Here is a 22,486-nt window from a genome sequence, read left to right as displayed (position 1 = left end):
CAGTAAACATCCAAAGCAATGCATTCTTGAAACTGGGATTAAATAACAATAAACAAGCACTTGCGCAAATTGCAGCCCTATTTGAACAACCTAGGAAGATACTTTAGAGAGAGCTCAGTCACAGTCGGATAACTGTACCTTCTTAGTATACCTGGGCACCAGAAAGAAGCAAATAAAAATCCTCAGTGAAGTAAACAATAATACCCTAGGATAAATTTTTTTTAAGATTTTATTTGAGAAAGAGACTGAGAGAGAGAGAGAGAGAGCGTGCTCGCACACGTGTGCATGAGCAAGGGGGAGGGGCAGAAGGAAAGGGATAAGTAATCTCCTGCTGAGCAGGGCTTCAGAACCTGGGGATCATGACCTGAGCTAAAGGCAGATGCTTAACCCACTGAGTCACCCAGGCATTCCCTAGGTTACAAATTTTTAATCAGATTTTTTTCAAATGCAACCAAAATAATGAGGGACACCAGGAGGCAAGGTGATAATGATAAGAATCATATGTAATGGACAGTGACTATTGGCAGTCATAAATTGGAACTATTTCACACAGAAATTGGAACAACTCTGATTACAATGATAGCAAAATAAAATACCAGATCCAAGCAGTTTTTTTTTTAAAGATTTTATTTATTTATTTGACAGAGATCACAAGAGTAGGCAGAGAGGCAGGCAGAGAGAGGAGGAAGCAGGCTCCCTGCAGAGCAGAAAGCCCGATGCGGGGCTCGATTCCAGGACCCTGGGATCATGACCTGAGCCTAAGGCAGAGGCTTAACCCACTGAGCCACCCAGGTGCCCCCAAAGCAGTTTTTAAGAAGCTATAAACTACTGAAAAAAAAACCCTGCATAACAAATTTTAAAGAAAAACAAATAGGACTTCTAGAACCTTAAAAAACACAATAATGTTAATTAATAATAACAATTAAGAATATACCAGTTGATTAAAACAATCAATTAGACATCTCTGAAAGGGGAATTAGTGAATTGAAATATAAGTGAGGTGGAAATATCCAAAATACACCTGAAAGAATCAAATGCATGAAGTAGAGAGAGGTTAAGAAAATAAGTTATAGAATAGGAATGTTCAACTTCTAATTATTTTGGAGTGTTACAATGAAAAGAGAGAATGAATAACAAGTAATATTTGACAAGAAAATATCTGAAGTTTTCCAGAATTTATTAAAGTCTAAACACATTTTCAAAAAAAAAAATCCCTCAAGAATGCTAAATAAAAACAAACCACATGCATAAACACGTCACTGAAAAATTGTAGAATATCGAAGAGGAGAGGTTTTTACTTTAAAAAGGCTAGGGAGAAATGGAGAGAGTATCTCCAAAGAAGAAATGTTTAACTTGCCAGACAACTTTTATTTATTTTTTTTAAAGATTTATCTATTTGAGAGAGAGAGAGAGAGAAAGAGAGAGAGGGAGAAAGCATGTGCACACATGAGAGCACTAGCAGGGAAAGGAAAGATAGAATCTCAAGCCAGCTCCACACTGAGCCTGAAGCCTGACACAGAGGTTCCATCTCAGGCACCTGAGATCACAACTTGAACTGAAACCAAGAGCTGGTCGCTTAATGGGCTGAGCCACCCAGGTCCCCCAAAGATACAAGTTTTAATGTGTATGCTGTTCTTTTCAATGCCACAGTCACTATCTACTTAAACTTAAGTGTGAACTAAAATCCAATTAAAAATTAGGTTCTTCAGTCACACTAGCAACATTTCATCTGTTCAGTAGACATATGTGGCTAATGGCTACTATACTGGACAACACGGATACAGAAAATTTCCATATGACAGAAAACCCTATTGGAAAACATTAAATGCATACACATAAAATAATGGGAGACTGTGTTATGTCCCAGATAACTAAGAGATAATGTAATAATTAAAAAATCCTCATAATCTGGGGTGGCTCAGTGGGTTAAAACCTCTGCCTTTGGCTCAGGTCATGATCCCAAGGTCCTGGGATCGAGCCCCACATCGGGCTGTCTGCTCTGCAGCGAGCCTGCTTCCTCTTCTCTCTCTCTCTGCATGTCTCTCTGCCTACATGTGATCTCCATCTTCAAATAAATAAATAAAATCTTAAAAAAAAATCCTCATAATCTTAAGAAGTCAAAAAGTAAAATGTATAAAGAAAGAAAAGTAGAAATAGAAAGCAGATATTAAAAGGGTAGATTTAAAATCACAATACTGAGAATTACCTTAATGAAAATGTACTAAAATCTTCTGATTAAAAAAAAAAATAGATTAAGTACAAAAATAAACTAAACTATATGTTTATTAGATAGCCAACTGAAATATTAGTTCATGCAAGCTTGAAAATACAGAATAGAAAACACTGTATCATGAGTACAAATACAAGAAAGCAATTGTAGCTATATTAATATCTAATAAAATACATACTAAGGAATAAAGCATTGTTAGATATTAAAAGGAACTTTTATTAATCATAAAAAATGCTGTATTTTACTGGTAAGCTAAAGCAATTTTAAATGTTTATGTATTTAATAATATAAATTAAATATGTGAAGCATAAGCATATAGAACTTTAAAAAATTAAAAAAAGACAACTTAAAATTATAATAGACAATTTTAACATAGCTCATTGATTTGTAAAGATCAGAAAAAATATCAATAAATTTTTAGATTTGAACTATAAAATCAAAACATATGGCCTAACAGAAAAATGCATAGGACTGCTTCCTACAATTATAGAAGATAATAATTTTATGCATGCACAGAACATTTTAAAAAAATTCTACACTATGGGAAATAAAATAAATATTTCACATTTTAAAGGAATTAAGCCATTAATATCTCACTATAATGCCATTAAGCCAGAAATCAGATTGCAAATTTCCCTACCACACTTACATATTTTGAAGTTAAGAAATGTACACTTAAAATCCCATAAACTACAATAGCCAATATATAGAAGTAACCTAAGTGTCCACTGATAGATGAATAAAGAAGATGTAAGTTCGTTCTATCTATCTATCTATAATAGAATATTACTCAGCCATAGTAAAGAATAAGATCTTGCCATTTGTAACAACATGGATGGACCAAGAGGATATTGTGCTAAGTGATATAAGTCAGACAAATACAATACCATATAATTTCGCTTATATGTGGAATCTAAAAACAAAACAAAACAAAACAAACAAGCAAAAGAAGAAATAGACCTATAAACACAGAAAACTAAACTGATGGTTGCCAGGGTAAAGGAAGGTGAGGGGGAGGGGCAAAATGGGTGAAGGGGAGTGGAATATACAGGCTTCCAGTTATGTAATGAATACATCACAGGGATGAAAGATACAGTATAAAGAATGTTGTCAATGGTATATTATATGTTGGCAGATGATAGCTACACTTGTGGAGAGCAGGGCATAATGTATACAGTTGCGGAATCACTATGTTATACACCTGAAATTAATGTAATGTTGTGTCAACTATACTTAAAAAAAATTCCTTTGCCAAAGAAGACATGACAATGAAGGTCATAAGAACATTTTAATCTTTACGAAATAAGAAAGTAGAAAACCAAAGAGCACATTAGATACGAAAAAGTAGAAAAAATGAATTAATGAAGTGAGGATACACTTAAAATACAGAAGATGAACATATAATAGAAAGCATCAACACAGCAAAAATCTTTACTTGGAACAAATAAGAACAAAATCGATAAGCAATGATAAGATTGATCTAGAAAAAATAGAAAGCACAAACCACCAATATCATGAATTAAAATGGGAAAATCTTCATAAATTTTCAAAGAGGATATTAAAAGTAAGTTTATACAAATAATTTTGAAAATATAAATTAAGTTGACAAAAACAAATTACTCCCAGAAATTGGTAAGGTGAATTACCTAGTGGAAAATATGTCTAAGACATCTATACAGGCATTTCAAAAACAAAATTTCTAAATTACCAATGAATATACGTGAAGATTCTTAGTCTCATTAGTAATCAGAAAAAAATGTTTTAAGAATCCCAATGAGAAACCACTAAACAACCAATAGAATGGTTTATCTTCTAAGTAATTACACTCCTATGTATATGTTCATACACACATGTGAACCAAGAGATAAGCACCAGCAGGTTCATAACCCCATTGCATATGATGGGACTAAACCAGGAACCCAAATATATATCAACATTTGAATGCATAAAAATACTATGTAAGACTTTTCTAATCTTGTATTAGTTTTCTGTTACTGTAGAACAAATGCAAAAATTTAGTGGTTTAAAACAGCACACATTATAATCTCACAGTTCAGTAGTTCAGAAATTTAGATTGGCTAGGTGGACTTCTCCAATCAAGATCACCCTGACCTTTTACCTGGAGACTCTGGAGAAGTACCTACTTCCAACATCATTCAGTTTGTTGGCTATATTTAGCCAACAAACTGGTGGTCATAGGACTAAAAGTTCCTCCCAGTCTCCTTGCCAGCTGTCAGTAACAGGTAGCTCTAAAAATGTCAAGCTCACTCTTGAGTCCTCAGCAACAGAAATTTTTCCTGTCAAATCCCCCTTTATGCTTTGAATTTCTCTGTCCTCTTCTGGGACTGGCTAATAAAATACTAATAAAATGATAAATATAAATAAAATAATAATAAATATAAATAAAATAGCCATGGGGGTGATATTGTTTCAGGATCTTTTCCTCCATCCCCGCCTGTGGTTCTTAGTCACACTGCTTTGAAGAATGAAGAGGTAGACCAAACAGAGTGGTGGGAAGCAAAGCAAGAATTATTGAGCAATAGCAAAGTAATAGCACAAAGCTGAGGAGGGAGAGGATCCTAGAAGGTTGCTACAGGAGTTTCTAAGTCTAGGGGTTTTTAATGGGCTTCTTTGTGGGCTCTTTTAATCTGATTAACCCTATCTGCTCCTGTCCATCCAGTCTGGTTTTTGTCACCTGGGAAACGGTGGAGGGCTCCTTCCAGGGTGGTGTAAAATCCTTTTAAGGGTGCCTTCCTCTTAGAGCAGTTGAGTGGTGGGGCTTGTCCCTGACTGCCTGCCTTCAGCATTCCAACTATCCTTCATGAGTATCTCAATACTCACAGTCCTGGGAATTAGGGTATGAAGTCTTGGGGGAATGACATCTTATGATTCTAGCTACCACAACTGTAATATACGTTGCAAAAAGAAAAGGAACAAACTACATTTATATGCAATAACATCGTTGAAACTAAAAATATAATATTGAGAAAATGAAGCCCAATGCAAGTAATGTTTATACTATTTGATTGAATTTGTATAAAGTTTAAGAACAAACAAATGTATGTTAAAACATCTAGAAAGGCATATTTGATGCAAAAACTATTAGTATAAATGAAGATACAATTATAAAAATCATGATATCATTAATAGTGCACAAGATGGGGGGTTCTGTCATGCTATAGGAATTTTCTAATTACTAATTGGAGTTTGGCTACATTGTTATAGGCCTTATGAAGTGATATGTAGTTGGATATTTAAGATTCCTGCCTTTTTCTCTGTTTCTTATGTTCCACATACACAAAAAAAGGTTTAAAAATAAACAGACAAAAATCCTTGAGCATAATCTGGTTATCCTGTTCCATTATTCACAAGTTCTTTACTTATTAAATGTCCACTATATACAAGTCTCACTTGGTGGTAGAATTAAAACAGTTAACAAATTAAGAAATTTACAATCTAGGGATAAGATGTTTACAGTTTTCTCCCTTAATTTAACTCTGGGTTTAGAGCACGAGGTCTAAAATCACAGTGAAATAACCACGGAGTAAAGTATTAATTTCATTCCAGTACCACCTGACATTACTTTTCTATAAGTATCTCACCAAAATTCAGAGTCTGATGTGGTCAAAGCTGAAGAGCTTTAATGGAAAAGATCTGGAGTTCCACTGCAGGGTGGGGACAGAGGAGGGTAACCGGTGTAAATACTCTCAGGTAGTTCTGAAGGCAGAGGAGGCTAATCAATGCACGCACTAGCAGGGTCCCAAACAAAAATCTCTACTTACTGTATTTTATTTTCACTGGATATCCAGGTAATCTTACCACAACTTTAATTTTAAAAAAGAAAAAAAAAATGAAGAGAACAATATCTTTTTTTTTTTTCTCCAAGTACCTGTATTATCATGTTAAAAGAAAAAAGAATCATGGAGTGTTTACTGAATCACCCTAAATCTTGATGTTTTAAAATACTGATAAACTTTCATGTTTGAATGTAAAATTATAATAAAAAGCTACATGTCTCTCAGAAAATAGTTTGTAAAAAGCATCAGCTGCTAAGAACTAACAGGAAAAATAAGAAACGCACAGGATTTAAATGTTTCTTAGAGGCTACTGAAGAGAGTTATCTATTGAATCTTTAAGAAAGTTTTCTGTTCTTTTTTTTTTTTTATGAGAGAGGAAGAAAGAATATAAAGGAATTTACCTTGGAATTTACTGAACAATCTTGTTTCCTCACAGTTTCCTGGCCCAGAGGATTCTCATGCACTGCCATATGGGCATCTGCTACACATAGCACCAAATGTACATATATTCATATACATATATAGAAAGAGAAAAAGGGAGAGAGGCCATACATATATATGTACCATATATGTTACTATTACCTAGTGAATACTAAATATATACACACATTTATACTATGCAGTATTAAATATGAATACCATTTAATTAATTTGCTTATTTAGTATGTATTTGTGCCAGATAGTGTGACACATACAGAGAATGCTGCTATAATTAAAATGATCATGGTCCTTATACTTATTGAAAAAGACAGCAAGTAAACAGATGATTACTGTAACAATGAAGTGGCTGCCTTTGGATTAGAGTGAAGAGGTTGAAATACAGAATTATATAAATTTATAGAATCTCTATAAAGTAATCTATATGATTCTTCATAAAGAATCCCTATGAAGAAAATAAATGGAAACTCAGAAAACAGATTATTACAAAAATGTTCATCTCTGGACAAACCATAATGATAAAAAAAGAAGCAGCAATGTAAATATTAGTATGATATTGAATATAATAAAATGCAACAATTATCCAAAGCACTGTTGTTACCTCAAATTATGTTATATAGAATTTGATTAAAATGCCAAATGCATATATTTACCCGATAAACTGCATAGAAATATATAAATTCCATCAATGCTATTACCAATTGTCATGTACAAACACCAAGAAAATATAACATTAAAATCACACTAACATCCTGTGAAAGAAGATATAATTGGAATTTTTTTAAATGTCTCTTTAAGAACAGTCATGATACTACTAATGATATTATCTATCTCAACTAAAAATACAAGTAGGAAAATTGATCACATAATCTGTTGCTTCTCAATCCCTTTCAACACCTTAGTGCTGGCACCATCAACTTCCTAGTAGATAACAGCAAAGACCTCTTAAGACAGTCTCTACCTCCAACCCTTTTCACCTTCTTTGACCTGGACATTCTCCTCATTGCAGACTTTTTTTTTTAAGATTTATTTTATTTATTTGAGAGAGAATGAGAGCGAGCAGGAGTGGGGAGGGGCAGAGGAAGAGAATCTCAGACTCCCTGCTGAGCACAGAGCCCAAGCAGTCAGTCTCAGGACCCTGAATCATGACCCTGAGATAACAACCCAAGCCAAAATCAAGAGTCCCACATGCAAATGAGTCACCCAGCTGCCCCTCCACACTGCAGACTTTTATGATCTACCTTAAATGAAAATATAATCTTGTTATTCTCTAAGAATGGCATTGGGCATTATTGTTTTTCCATTCTCCACTCACACTCTCCCATTTCTTATTAACTTAGTTGCCCTTTGCTTCTACATGGATGGCATGAGGTTAGAAAAACTGATTATAGGCGTGCCTGGGTGGCTCAGTCGATTAAACCACTGCCTTCAGCTCAGGTCATGAGCCCAGGGTCCTCAATCAGCCCTGCATCAGTCTCTCTGCTCAGTGAGAAGTCTGCTTTTCCCTCTTACTCTCCCTGTCTGCTCTCCCTCTCTCTCTCAAATAAATAAATAAAATCTTAAAAAAAAAAAAAAAGAAGAACTGATTATATATTCCTCTACTACTTTACTTGTCATCAAGGGGTTGACTTGATTGGTCAAGTTAATCCTATTCCCTTATCATAATCATTAGTTCCCTTAAACTTAAGATTTGGCTTCTTGGTACATTTCCCTGGTAGAAACAGTCTCAAGGCAGTGGACTATGAGAAATTTTTTTTAAAGGCTTTAGGATAGGAAGTTTTGTTGAGCCTACAAAAAAGTCACTAGGTGAGATAGTCTTATTCTGGATATTATACAATGCTAGAGCCATTTATTCACCATAAGAAAATTCAGAATCATGGAGAAATCCACCTACAGCGAATAAACAAAAGGGAGTCTTGGGGAAAGAATACCAGAGAGAGTAGGTTGAATCACTCTTGAAATTTTCTCAATCTCTGGACTTGTATTTCCACCAGTCCATATGTTCCTAAACAGTTCTGTTTATTTAAATGGAGTTGCCAGCTTCCTACATGTATTAGCATCTAAACTAACTTATAACCCTTCCATGACTTCCTTTTGATTTTAAACAAAAGTCTAATAGATGGTACTTCAGTATACTTTGTTTGTAGTTCCCCAAACTTTCCAAGCTTTCTGTCAACTCAAGGCTTTCTCAAGTGACACTACCTTGGCCTAGAACTCCCTTCCTGATGCGTCTATTCTGGAGTAATCCCGCGTGACCTTCCCGTTTCATCTAAAATGTGTCCTTTTAATGTCTCAATTAACTCCCACCTTCTCTACACATTTCCATGGTATGGGAAGCTAGGCACCTTCTCATCAAAGCACCTAAAGAACAAGATCACATGGATCTGTAGTTTTACTCTATAATCTCCTGAAATGGTCTAACACTAAGCACTTTCATCATCAACCTAGTATCCCTTGTTCTAAGTATTGAGGTTAGACTATTACATCATCTGAATAAATAATATCAAGAGAAAATACATGTAAATGAACAAGTGGATTATATGCACATTAGAAATTAAATTTTTTTTAGTTGTTGAAGTTGAATCTATAAATCTATGTTATGGTTAGTTAATTAGATTCAGAAGGAGGATTGCTTCTTTTATACAATTTTATACACTCTGTCCATACTGGGTGATGCTTCTAATGGCAAGGAAACTATTGCAACACTCCATTCTCAGCCTTTAGCTAATTTATGTTCCCAATGGCATGGATGCTCCAAAATTTTTATGACAGTCACCAAGATTGCTTATAGATGTCCAGGAAGAGGTCACCACTAATATCTCTCAAATTTTCAAATTAATTAAAATAATTAATCAATTAAATAATTAATCAAATTAAAATACAAAATAAGTTGTACATATAAATAATTTATAAATATGTATGTGATTTATCCTAAATATCTTGAAATAGCAACTTTATTCCTTTTGCAGTAAGTGCTTTCATTGAGTGAAGTCCTATGCTACAGGTTGATTTGTAAGTTTATTAGGGCAACTTGGAGTAAACTGAGTAAAACGCAGCAATGAGAACTAGCCATTTCTGAATAGGAATTGTTCTTTACAATTTGCACACTGTGTGGCTTCAGATGTAGAAGTTTATTTCTTCTTCCAAAATATGAGGTAAGGGGTGCCTGGGTGGCTCAGTGGGTTGAGCCTCTGCTTTCAGCTCAGGTCATGAACTCAGGGTCCTGGGATGGAGCCCTGCATCTGGCTCTCTGCTCAGCGGGGAGCCTGCTCCCTTCCTCTCTCTCTGTCTGCCTCTCTGCCTACTTGTGATCTCTGTCTGTCAAATAAATAAATAAAATCTTAAAAAAGAAATATGAGTTTGTGGGGTGCCTGGGTGGCTAACTGGATTGAGGCCTCAGCCTTCAGCTCAGGTCATGCTACTGGGGTCCTGGGATCAAGCCCCTGCATCAGGCTCTCTGCTCAGTGGGGAGCCTGCTTCCCCCTCTCTCTCTCTGCCTGCCTCTCTGCCTACTTGTGATCTCTGTCTGTCAAATAAATAAATAAAATCTTTAAAAAAATAAAATATGAGTTTGTGATTATTATAGAATTTTTCTAAGTACTAGAAATAATACATATAAAATATTTAGGACATTCCTTCTACATAATAAACTTTTGATAAGTAGTGGGTTTTGTGATTGTTTTTATTGTAGCTGCTGTTATTATTAAAGATTACCATTCAGTTAAAAATGGCTGTATCTTATAATTCTTCCATATGCTCATAAAGAAAAGAAAATACTAACCAAACATCTCAGCTGTAAAACTGAAATCAAAATTTACCCTTGTTTTATTTCAGCTCCTTGGAAAATGTATGAGTTGGGAGCTGGGGGAGTAAGCAGTTTATTAGAAAGTATAAATATAGGGTAAGGTGTGATTATGAGAGAAGGGCAGACTAAAGAGGAACAGGGGAAGAAACTAGCATGGAGGTTGCTTTGTCACGTATTTTACCTGTTTTTCATATAACATCCTTCTAAGTAGGAATTATAACTATTTTACAGATAAAAAATTGAGTCTCAAATAGTTAACTTTCCTTAGATCACACAACTGTAAGTGTCAAAGGAATGAATTAAACCTGGGTCTTTACAAACCCCTAGAGCAGTAATTTTCATACATTTGTCTTCAAATGAAATATTGGGAATCATTGTTCATTAAACTTCATGGTGAGTGAAGACAAATGTAACAAATGTTAGTAGTTTATCAAAAGCTAAAATGGGAAAGAAATGCTAGTAACCATCTTGACTAACTCTCATCTAAGGTAAGACTAATACAGTTTAGTGAAAATAAACAAATTTAATTAAAAGACTTCTCATGAACATGTCATTTACATAAAGTTAAGAAAATTCATGAAATAGTTAATTCTTCAAATCATAATATAAAATAATAAAGCAAACATACACTATAACTAAAATAACAAACATTAAATTCTAAAAAAAATAAGTTAGGAAATGCATAAAAATGAAGGAATTGGTGGACTAATATGATTTTTCTTTCAAAATTTGTGTGCTATCTTTTTAAAATTTATGTATTATTGAGATATTTCTGCCAAGATACAAAATAAAATTGAAAGCAAAGATATTCAACGTTCTAGAATTTAAAAGAAGAAAAAAAAAAAAAAAAGAAAGAAAAATGCAGAATAAAACTTCCCAGACAGGGGTGCCTGGGTTGCTCAGTAGGTTAAGTATCTGCCTTTGGTTCAGGTCATGACCCCAGAATCCTGAATTGAGCCCCACTTTGGGCTCCCTGCTCAGCATTCTGTCTCTGACCCTCCCCTTTTCTCATGCTTTCTCTCTTGATAGCTCTCTCTCAAATAAATAAATAAAATCTGTAAAAGAGGGGCACCTGGGTGGCTCAGTGGGTTAAAATCTGTAAAAGAAAAGAAAAAAGAAAACTTCCCAGATAAATAAAATTTTCGGAGAAAAAAAGTTTCTAGATCTTATATGGCAGTGTATTTGCTGCAGATGTCATGAAAGACGACACTTGGGTGTCTTAATTTTTCCATTGCTTCTTTCACTCATTTTAAAATAATGAAAGATAAATTTGTTCAGAATATTTCTTATCCATATCCCAAATAACACTGAAACTTGCAGCTATTTCCAAAATCTTCATTCATTTACTTATGCGTGTATTTCATGATTATTGATTCTTCTGTGTACTCAGCACAGTGCTAGGCTCTGTTAGGAACAAAATACATTTGTATTTGTACAGTCTTGAACTCAATTCCAAAAGTCTGTAAGCCTAGTAGAACTGATACTTAATGTGCCTAAGGACATAAACACATCCATCTTCCAGGTCATTAGATGAGAGAATATTTCAAGTACTGAAAGGGATAGTGTAGATAAAAAATTCCAGAATAAGTAAAAAATTGACATTGTTTTGGGCTAATATTTTCAAAAGGTCATCACGAAAGTGAGGTCTCTCAAACTGGATCTTGAAAAATAAGCTAGTTATACGAAAAGGGATATCAATACTTCCTTAACCAAAACAGTGAGAGCTGTATAATCTTTATTCTACAGAACTTTATTCTACATAACAGCAGTGACCTCTCTGCAACTTTATTCCAAAATGAATTATTCAATTTATACTGTCAGCCAACCGGTAAGCCATTTAGTCATTACTTTATTCAACAAATATTTGTTGGCACTAGTTTTGTTTAGGGCATTATGCTAGGGAATAAGGACAAAGCTAAATACACTAGATTCTATCTTAATAAAGCTGATAGTCTATCAGGAAATATATGATTCAAACAGAGTAGCCCAAACCATAACCTCCAATCATGATAAGGATTAGGGAGGAGAAACATAGGTTGATAAAATTACATATTAGAAGAAAATCCCAGGCCCTCAGCACAGACCACAGAAGGCCATGCACACCACAACTTCAGGGACCTCTTTCACAAAAATTACAGTGTGAAGGTCATTGGACTTGACTTTACTTTAATGGGAATTTACTCTTGGAATGACATAATCAGCTATGGACTGACAAAAGATGCTCTGGTTAAAAGTATGAAGAACAGATTTGGGGCTGAGAACAAAAGTTGGTATGTAAAGAAAAATGGCTTTTCTCATGGGACAAATAAAAATGGTGATGGGAATGGAGGCAGAAAGTAGTGGATGAATACATTTAAAAGACAGAATTAATAGGATTTGCTACAGGTTGTATATGAAGGCTTTAAAGGAGGAAGCAAAGTTCTGAGATGTTATTTATAAACAAAGGCCAGCATTAAAGAAAAAAATGGTAAGGACATTCAATAATTTTTCTTTATACTTTGTAAGATTTTTACCATGAAACCCTTAAGTGGAAATATTGATTAGGCATTTGGATATAAGGATGGAAATACACAAAGTGGGTTGGAAAATTTTATCTGGGATTCTTTGTTGAGACTGTTTAAGATATCCTGAAGGGAAGTGATATTGAAAACGGAAACTCGGATTAATTTCATGGATTGAAGCAACTTTCCAAAAATCACACTAGTTAGGCGAACTTCAGCAGTGTTAAAGCATTAGCTTGACTCCTAAATCCACATTCACTAACATTGTGGCTGATGAGGAGATCTTTCCCCATCCTCAGACTGTAGCCTTTGGCTCCTGGTAGAGCAGTAGGGAAGGCTCTGGCATAGTCATGGCCATCACCCAATGTCAAGTTCCTCGATTTTCCCTCAGGAAGGCTGTGACAGAGGCTAATGAATTTTTACAAGTTTTTTGGTTTTGTTTTTGTTTTTTCTATTTCAGCTGAAGAAAACTTCAGTGATCTGCTGCTCTCTGGATCCTAGGTTTTTGATTTTGTTTATCTGCAATGATAAATCAAGAGCCGCCATGGAGTAGTGAAAAGAACAGGTATTCAATAAACAGAGAAGCCCATCTTAAATTGTGGCTTTACTGGTTTTAAATGAGTTATTCCCTCAGTCTTACTCATCTATCTTGTGAATATTAAATATGGAAATGCATGTAAGTATGTCCAGCATATATTAGGTGCACAAAAACTGTTACTTTCCATTTTCCTGCCCTGCAATGGACAATCCTTACTGTTGTTATTTCCTTCTTGTCTCTATTTCTGATCAATGTCTTCCTTTCCCCTCAGTCATGGAGTATCTACTACTCCAGCTTGGTATACTCCCTGCATGTAATTCTAGCTGATTTTAGATTGGGGAAAATCTACTGTGGGATCAGTGTATGCATATGGACTGCTGCTTGTTTACCACGTTAAGAGATATAATTAGTGTACAAAGAATTTGGGAGGATCTAGTAATCAAAACTCAATTTAAGAAAATAGAGTGAAATAATGACAATCTGTGATTACAAAGGAATAAGGGGGTTCTAGGAGGCCTTGCACTAACAATATTGCATATTAGTACAGACGCTTTTGCTTATCTGAATGCTTCATGTCCATGATTTTGTTGATTACTTACAATAATGTTATGAAGTACAAAGGGATGATACAGTTGTCATTTTAATGATAAGGAAAAAAGGCTCAGAGAATTAAATAGACTTAGAGGTTACACATGGTGGTTCTAAGAGACCTGAATTCCAGGCCAGACTTTCATTAAACCAGCTATTTTTACAAATTAGTTATATTCTCCAAGGTGTTCCATCTTCTTGTTGGTAAGAAAGGAACAGGACTTTTTAAAGATTTGTTCCATGCTTTACAGTATGAGACTATATATCTTATCCAGCATAAAGAGATAATAGGCAGAACTAAAATACAAATTCTGTTATTTAATTCAAAGTGTATCAATATATCACTTTGTTCCAGGTATTTTTTTGGTCCTGAAAGCACAGGAATAGTAATTTGCTCCAAATAAAATATCTGAGAGGCTGCATGGGAAAGACAGAAGAGAACAGACAAGAAAGGTGTCTAGTCTTAAAATATCCTTATGGTCCCTGCAAGTATATAGGTGATCAAGATATCATGTCAGGAGGATGGAAGTTCCAAGGGAAAGGACAGGGCATATTTATAAATTAACAATGGATAAAATGTAAGAATGGCCCATATATGCAGTTTTAGGAGAGGTGAGATTGGTGTCTGGAAGTTGAGTATATATGACTTTTTTAATAACTTAGATGGATTATAAAGAGTAGTGGGAATGGCTAGGAGGGAGTTTCCAGAACTGTGGTAGAAGGATCATGTAAGTACTTGACCGGATGTGGAGGGATTATGGGCTGAACCCCAGTGTTCTGTATTGGCCAACAGGTAAATATTGGTGCCATTCTCCAGGGTGTTTTCGGCCTGGACTGCTTCAGCAACTTCTCACTGCCTATCAGTTGAAAATACATCAATAACTCTTTTGTTCTCAATTTTGGCCTACTAGAGCCAGGTGAATGACCAAGTTAGGGTAGAATTTAGAGGCTAAGAAGCTGGTCAGCATGTCAACTCACCTGGGTGATACCATTTGTCTTTTGTTTTGAGTACCTGCTATATATCAGGAAAAGATATTCCACTTTAGACTCAATAAATACAGATAGAGTTATTCAAGAAACATGAATGGATGAAATTATGCAAGGAATAAAATGGTAAAAAAATATTTTCTCCATCCCCTGAAAAACTGTCATAATAACAGAGGATATACACACTTTTATCATATATTTCTTTTGGTTAATAAACCAACAAAAACTGGGAACTCTGAGTCTCTGAGTGAAGAGTGAAGAGACACTATACACACACACACACACACACACACACACACATCTCATAAGAGAAAACAAATTCTGTAAGGCCTTTTCAGATGCAAATTTCTCCCTAAAATGAATGCATAAAAGGATTTAGCTGTGCCTAGGAAAGTCAGGGAAGACTTCATAAAGTATAGGCTTCAAATGAATACTTAAAGAATGAAAAGGATTCTTCTGAAATATAAACGTGTATATCTCACATATTACAGAAAAAGAGAAGATATGTCAGATTGCTAAAGAAACAACAAGAAGTTCAATATTTATGGAGACTGGAACCATAGTTATATTCGTAGAAGAAAAATATTAACAGGCGTACAGGTCAGACCAAGACATGGAGGGTCTTATAATGTGTGGAAATACATTTAAATTATGTCTTGGAAGCCATAGGGAGATGTTCATGAAATTTAAGAACATGAATAACATTAAAAGTGTCTCAGAAAGTGCTTTTTATGGTACTGAAAATAGATTAGTTTTTGGATGTGGGGAGCATCCTAGAGGCAAAGGATGAGGTTAAGGAGTCTTTTACACTAACTCTAAGTAAATAAAGATAAGTGCCTGAACTGGGAACCTGGTTATGAAGCTTCAAAGCAGAAAATGTATTAGGTGGGCACAGACTGAATGGACTGATTTCCTTTGTTCTGTCTTGGGAAACAGAGAGATAATACCATCCAATAGAGCCATGATACCTGGAGCAGACATGGGGAAGAGATGAGGTATTTGGATTTGTAGCTGTGTGGTTATTACCCAGATCTCCTTCCTTTTTCAAGACCCTAACTCAAAAATTAAGTTCCATAGTGAAGAGGTCATTGAAGGAGAAAATCAGATTATTTATTACTGATAGTACTCATTTTAGTTTAAAGGCAATCAATTCATCAATTTAAATGTAATTTAAATCACTTTCTTAAATTATTAGGATATTATTATTATTGCAAAATCTCTGTTGGATGATGTTGGTGATCACATTATTTTGTCAAAAAAAAAAAGACTACATTGTTTCCACTATTATGATACAAATGCCTTTATTTCAGGGAATTATTACATATTACTATTGTTAACTACTATAGGAGGTTATTCAAGACATAGGTGGGCCATATATCTGTAACTGTCAGGGGAGAAAAACATAAATAAAATTCTTGTCTTAAAGCTCCTTATGTAGATCAAATGTTATAAGGTGGGGGTCCCTGAGTGACTCAGCCGGTTAAGCATCCTAATTTTTGTTTTTTTCTTTTTTTTGAAGAATTTTTAAAGTTTATTCAATGGAGAGAGATACAGAGAGAGAGGGAACACAAGCAGGGGACTGGGAGAGGGAGAAACAGGCTCCCAGCTGAGCAAGGAGCTTGATGTGGGGCTTGATGTGGGGCCTGATGTGGGGCTCGATCCCAGGACCCTGGGATCATGACTTGAGTTGAAGACAAACACTTAATGACTGAGCCACCCAGATGCCCCAAGCATCCTACTTTTGATTTTGGCTCAGGTCATGGGTCCTGGGATTGGACTCTGCACAGGGCTCCGTGCTTAGCAGGGAGACTGAGATTCTTACTCTTTCCCTCCTTCTGTCTCTCCATACCCCCTCCCCTCCAATATCTCTCTCTCTCTCTCTCTAAAAATAAATTAATTAATAAAAATGTCATAATGTTCTGGAAGTGTCTTAAAAAGCCGGCATGAGACCAAGAATTACTGAGTTGACGTAAAGCTAAAGAAGTTTAAATTTCAAGGCCCCGTCACTTACCTGAACCCCTTTACAAAAAGTCTTAGTAATGTGTTCACTTGAACATTAGTTGTAAAGTTTGACCAAGTATAATATTATAACCACAATCTGTTAAGAATGGCCCCTCACCCTACTGATGTCCCCCATCATACTTGTTCTCCTATCAAGTGGTATGGGGCTTTTGTCATTAAGGGGTGAACTAAAGTAAAGTTGACATGAAATTCAGAGACCAAAGAAGACAATATAAGAAGTATAATATGCCAGACAATAAGACATCTACAACATATTTGTTACAAGTGATGTCAACTCAAAGAATATTTAGTCACTGAAAGGAAACTTGAAATGCTCAACACTCTCAGAGCTCATCTGTGAATGAATTCCCCAAATTTGACAAGGATCCTAAAAATTTTCATGACCTCACCAATAATGACTTGTGAAGTCATTTTGAAAGACATAAATGATAATGGATTAATTAATGAATGAATATGAAAATCACAATAAAGAAAGGATATTTCTTTTCTGTATAGACAATAGTGAAAAATTATTGTCATATGAAGGGATAATTTTGTAGTAAAAAATGCAGGAAGGTAAGAAGTAACATAGAGCATGGCCAGGTATTAATGAATAAAAATATTTTATTATTTCATGACTTATAAAATTATTGGTGACATTTGTCACCTGAAGATTTATAATTTGTTATTACCCATTACAAATAAATATTATTTCATAACTAAGTGGGCTGTTATTATTTTGTATTAAAAGGCTCTCAAAAAGATGGAAACTTCAGGCTACACAAACACTGTAATATTCCTCTTAAGATCCCTGGCACCACATAGAAATAGAAAGCTGTACAGCAAATTGTTCAGGAAGTGCTAATGGTTGAGTAAGGAAGGGTGAGGACCAGTAACTAAATGTTAAGCTAAGTGATGAAAAAAAGGGAACATAGTATCCTCATCCTGTTGTTAAGAGTAAGGCTAAGTCAATTTAGGGAAAGGAAAATCTTAAAAAAAATAATAATAATTATGTCAGCTCTATTAGTGAGTGTTTGACTCTTTATATTTGTCACAAACAGCTTCATAAACTACTTGGGCACAGAAGTTGACATATATGAAGACCTCAGAGAAAAAGGAAGCCATTTTGTGTCAAACAAAAGGCAAAAAGCATGTTACCTTTGCTTCTGATCCTGAGAAGGAATAAAGAAAAATGAAAAACCTAAAGGAGAAGGAAATAAGGGGAAGAATAAGGAGGAGAAATGTGTGTAATTAAGAGGAGATGGTAGAGAGAAATTGGATTGGATGAGAAATGACAGCAAAATTCTCCTACGATATGGATGCCAAAAACTATTTTAAGAATGGTAGACAATTCTATTTGAGTAATTGAGTATTGTCGGCATGATAAGAGTGTTCTCTTTCTTCTATGCAACCCAATTCTTTCCTGACTGAAATGCCAATGAAATCTACTCTACTCAAAATGCATAGTATAAGGATTTTTATTTCTTTTTAATTAAACAAATTGTTAAATTTTACATGTGTACCAGAATAGAGAATTCTGCAAGGAAACAGAAATCAGGGAGTTAGAAGAGGACATGAGGATATATGAAACTTGAGGATTTGTAGAAATGGTGGAGCAGGCTATGGACCTCTGCAGGCCACTGAATTGAAGGGTTTCAGACTTGCTGTCCAGATAGTCATAGGCAGAGGTTTGGGATATCACAAGTCTATGCTCTCTTCCTCCTTGACAGAGGAAAAATAGAGAAAGCAAGAAAGCAAACAAACAACAACAACAATAAAACAACAATAACAACAACAACAAAACAAAGGAAGGAGGAAGAGAGGTAGGGGAAAAAGGATGGAAGGAAAGAATAAAGGATGTAGAAAAAAGAAATGTTACTACAGGGAAAAGAAGAGAAGAAGGTATTCATCTCCAAGTGAATTTCTCACAAGTATCTTAAACTTAACAGACCAGTATTCATTCATCTATTGCCAAGTCAACTTCTAGAAGCTCTACCTTCAGCCCAGGATAGCCACTGAAGAAGGGCCAAAGGACCAAGTATAAGGTGACAGGGACTTTAAAGGAATAATTTGTGTTTAAGAATGAAAGTGAAAATTTTTTGAAATAGCACTAACTACATCTAACTTGAGTTTAATGCATGGTGGAAAAATCAGCAACTTCCACATAAAAGACCAAAAAAGAGGAAGAGGATTCAATTTAGAAAACCTAGTAGAAGAATAATATAATGAGTAAGATACAGGTGTGGAGAGGAATATTTATGATGATACTAGAGTTTTCAGAAGGCTCTGAGGCAGTAAGTAGCTATGGGATACGGGAAAAGTGCATTTTTGAAAGATGACTCTGACAATTATTAGATGGCTTGAAATTGAGGATGGTGTTATAAGACTTTAGAAATAATTCAACTGGGAATGATGAAAGTCTGAAAAACATCAAGAGTAGTGGGGAAAAGGGATGAAGAGGAATATAATTGAGATTTTTAAATACAAGATAACTGAAATCTGGGACTGACTATCAAGTGAAGAGGAAAAGTCAGGAATAATTTTTAAATACCTGGCTTGATAACCCTTTTCAGTTTTATAACCATTCTTTGCAAAAGATAAAGACAGAACAAGTCAAGAAGAAAAGAAACTTTGACATGCCACAGTTCCCTCAATGATTGAAGAATGGTCCAGGGGACCTTTTCTACACCATGGCGTCAGATTTCCTGGTCTTCTCCACTCCAGTGGTTTTTGTTTCTACTCCATTTCAGCAACTACCTCTATAGCCACATTCTGATTGTTGCTAATATGCTAAAGTGTGCCACTTCTAACATCTCTGACCTCACTAAAAACTCTCAGTTTACAGTGTTCAATAATTTATATGATCTCAGCTTATTCCATTTTACCTACAGATCAGCATCTGACATCCGATAGGATTCTAAAAGCAGCATTCTCCAATCCTTTTGATGTAATTCTTTTTTTTTGTATTTGTATTCTGTAAATTTTTGAATTTTGAATTTAAATTGAGATCTTCCTATCAGAAAATAAAATCCCAAAGAGTAGGCAAGTTATCTATCTATACTTAGGAAGTGGCTGACACATTCCAGGCAAACAACAGTTGTCAGTGTTGTCTGATTATAAAACAGTATCAAAAAAAAAATACAGGGGCTAAAATTTTTCTAATATAAGGATCCACCTAATTATTCTTTATTCTTCTTTCTTTTTGGCTTTGGATAAATCACAGACTGCTTACCTCATTTACGTTGTATATTAAAGGTCTATTATGTATCAAGAGCTTTTGTTGAAATTCAGTGGAATACTTTAAGGACTTTAAAAAAGCATAAGAGACATTATGAGAAATAAACAATGAACATAAGTTTGAATGGCCAAAAAATAAGTATATGTCTGTTTTTATGATTTATTACAAGGACACACACTCATTCATTAATCCTTTTTTACAGTCACATAAAATTCATACCTCTGGTTTATATGCTTTAGATATAGAAGCATAAATTTCCATTTACATAGCATGGTGTATTTGTAAGTACAAATCAATAATATCTGTGTTCATTTCTATAGTCTCTAGAAACTGGAATTTTTGATATTCCTCACTCCAGAACTTTTAAATTCACAGTAGTTCACATTAATGTTGGACTTGCTATAGGCTTTTTTTTTTTTTTTTCCTTAAGACATCTGATGCCTTTAGGAAAAAGTTAGCTCTCTAATTTTCTGAGGTATTATTCATTTATAGCACGCAGAATGGAGAGCAATGGAAATACTGTATGGAGACCCAGCTAGAGGCAACATGCCTTAATTCTTGTAGTGCCAGAAATGCTTGCCTCTCTGGCTGCCTTTCTTACTCACTGCCCTATAGTAAATTTTTAAGATACCTATGAAAATGATTTTTCCAGATAACCCATACTTGTGCATAATCAAATGGAATTTGTCTCAACTGATCTAGGAACATGAAATCAAATTTTGCTTTGAGTTACCCTTTGGGAATAGTGGTGTGTTCTTATATGTAAAGAAAAATACACATATAACTACATATTAATGAATCCTATAGAATATTTGAAGTTTATAAGGCTCTTTCATATACAATAACTCCTTAAAGTCTCAAAACATGTTTTTGAGTTAGGTTGGAATTGTGTTTCCTTTCAAAAGACTCCCTTAAAATAATTTGAATATATAGTAGGGTACAACCACAGATGTTAACCATTATCACTATATATGTTTGAGATCGAGTAAAATCTGCCAGTAAACAGTTGTTTTAAAGCGCTGACACAGTCCTCTGGGGGTAATGTGAATACTAAAATCAGGGTAAGTGATTTTATGATGCATAACACAATTTTATGCCATGGTATTGATGGATTTGTGATTATTGTTAATTGTTTGCCTTTTGTATCTTTCATTTTTTCAAGTATACATTAAGTAAAAAGTCTGCAATGAATGCAGAAATGTTGTACTTGCTGGTGTTACGAAAAGAATGTAACTTCTGGGACTAGACAAATCTGGATATAAGCCTCCATAATATCACTCAACTAAGATTGTGTTCTTGAAAAAGTTGCCTCCTCTCTCTGAGATTCCATTTCTTCATTCTTAAAATGCCGACAGTGATGCTTTTATCCTAGGCTGGTTATGAAAATAAAATGAAATAGCATGTATAAAGTGACAAACACCAGGTTAAGAAATGTTCTTTCCCTCTCATCTCTGCACTCTTGAAAGCAGCAGGGGTGAAACTCACATGGCATTCTAAGTACACATCTAGCATTTCTCCCCATATCACACTAAACAAATTACACAACTGTTAAACATGGAAAATCCAAAATAGTTCAAATTTCAGGGAGAAACTTTGTAGTACAGGGCTAAAAAAATAATTTACATCATTTAAATAACATTAATACTCAAATGAATTGCAAAAAACATACACTGTTTCCACAGTATATAATCCTATAACTTTATGTAAGCCTGTATGGAACTATAATGAAGCATTTCATTGTGATAACCCATCTAGATCTGCTTTCTTCTCATGAAGGCAGTGGGTCAGTATTTTTGATACTGTCTAATCTAATTCAACAATTAGTTAAATTTTAATAAAGCAAATATGTCCAATTGTGCCCAGTTCAGCTGACTTTATTGGAAACAATCAGAAATTTTATAATAACTTTTACTCATTGAGGTCTGATATTTGGACATAAATGATAAAGAATAATAGTTATGTTTATACAATACGTTAAAATGTATTTGTCTTGGAAAAAAGGCAAAAATACCAAACAATATCTGAAATAGTATCTGAAATGATGAGCTCAGTTTAAATATTTGAGAATACTGGAAAACTCAGGAACTCTGTTCTCTCCATGGTTCTAATATGCATGCATGTCAGTTAACAATAGTTTAAATAATGCCAATCCTTAGCAACACAGTTCAAATTTCAGTCACCATGGCATATTAGCAGTGAATAACTGGATATAGTGCAAACTTCACTGATATAGCTCTTAGTTCAAAAATTGCTATTTTATAAACAACAGATGTAGATTGTGATGAGAGACCAATCCCATCATCTCTTTTAAAGCCTGTTGGTATTGGTCATGCACATCTGTTAGTTTACATGGTGACAGAAAG

The sequence above is a fragment of the Mustela nigripes genome, chromosome 7 (genome assembly GCF_022355385.1).
Source record: "Mustela nigripes isolate SB6536 chromosome 7, MUSNIG.SB6536, whole genome shotgun sequence".
Taxonomy (NCBI): Eukaryota; Metazoa; Chordata; class Mammalia; order Carnivora; family Mustelidae; genus Mustela; species Mustela nigripes.
Note: the sequence above shows the minus strand (reverse complement) of the source record.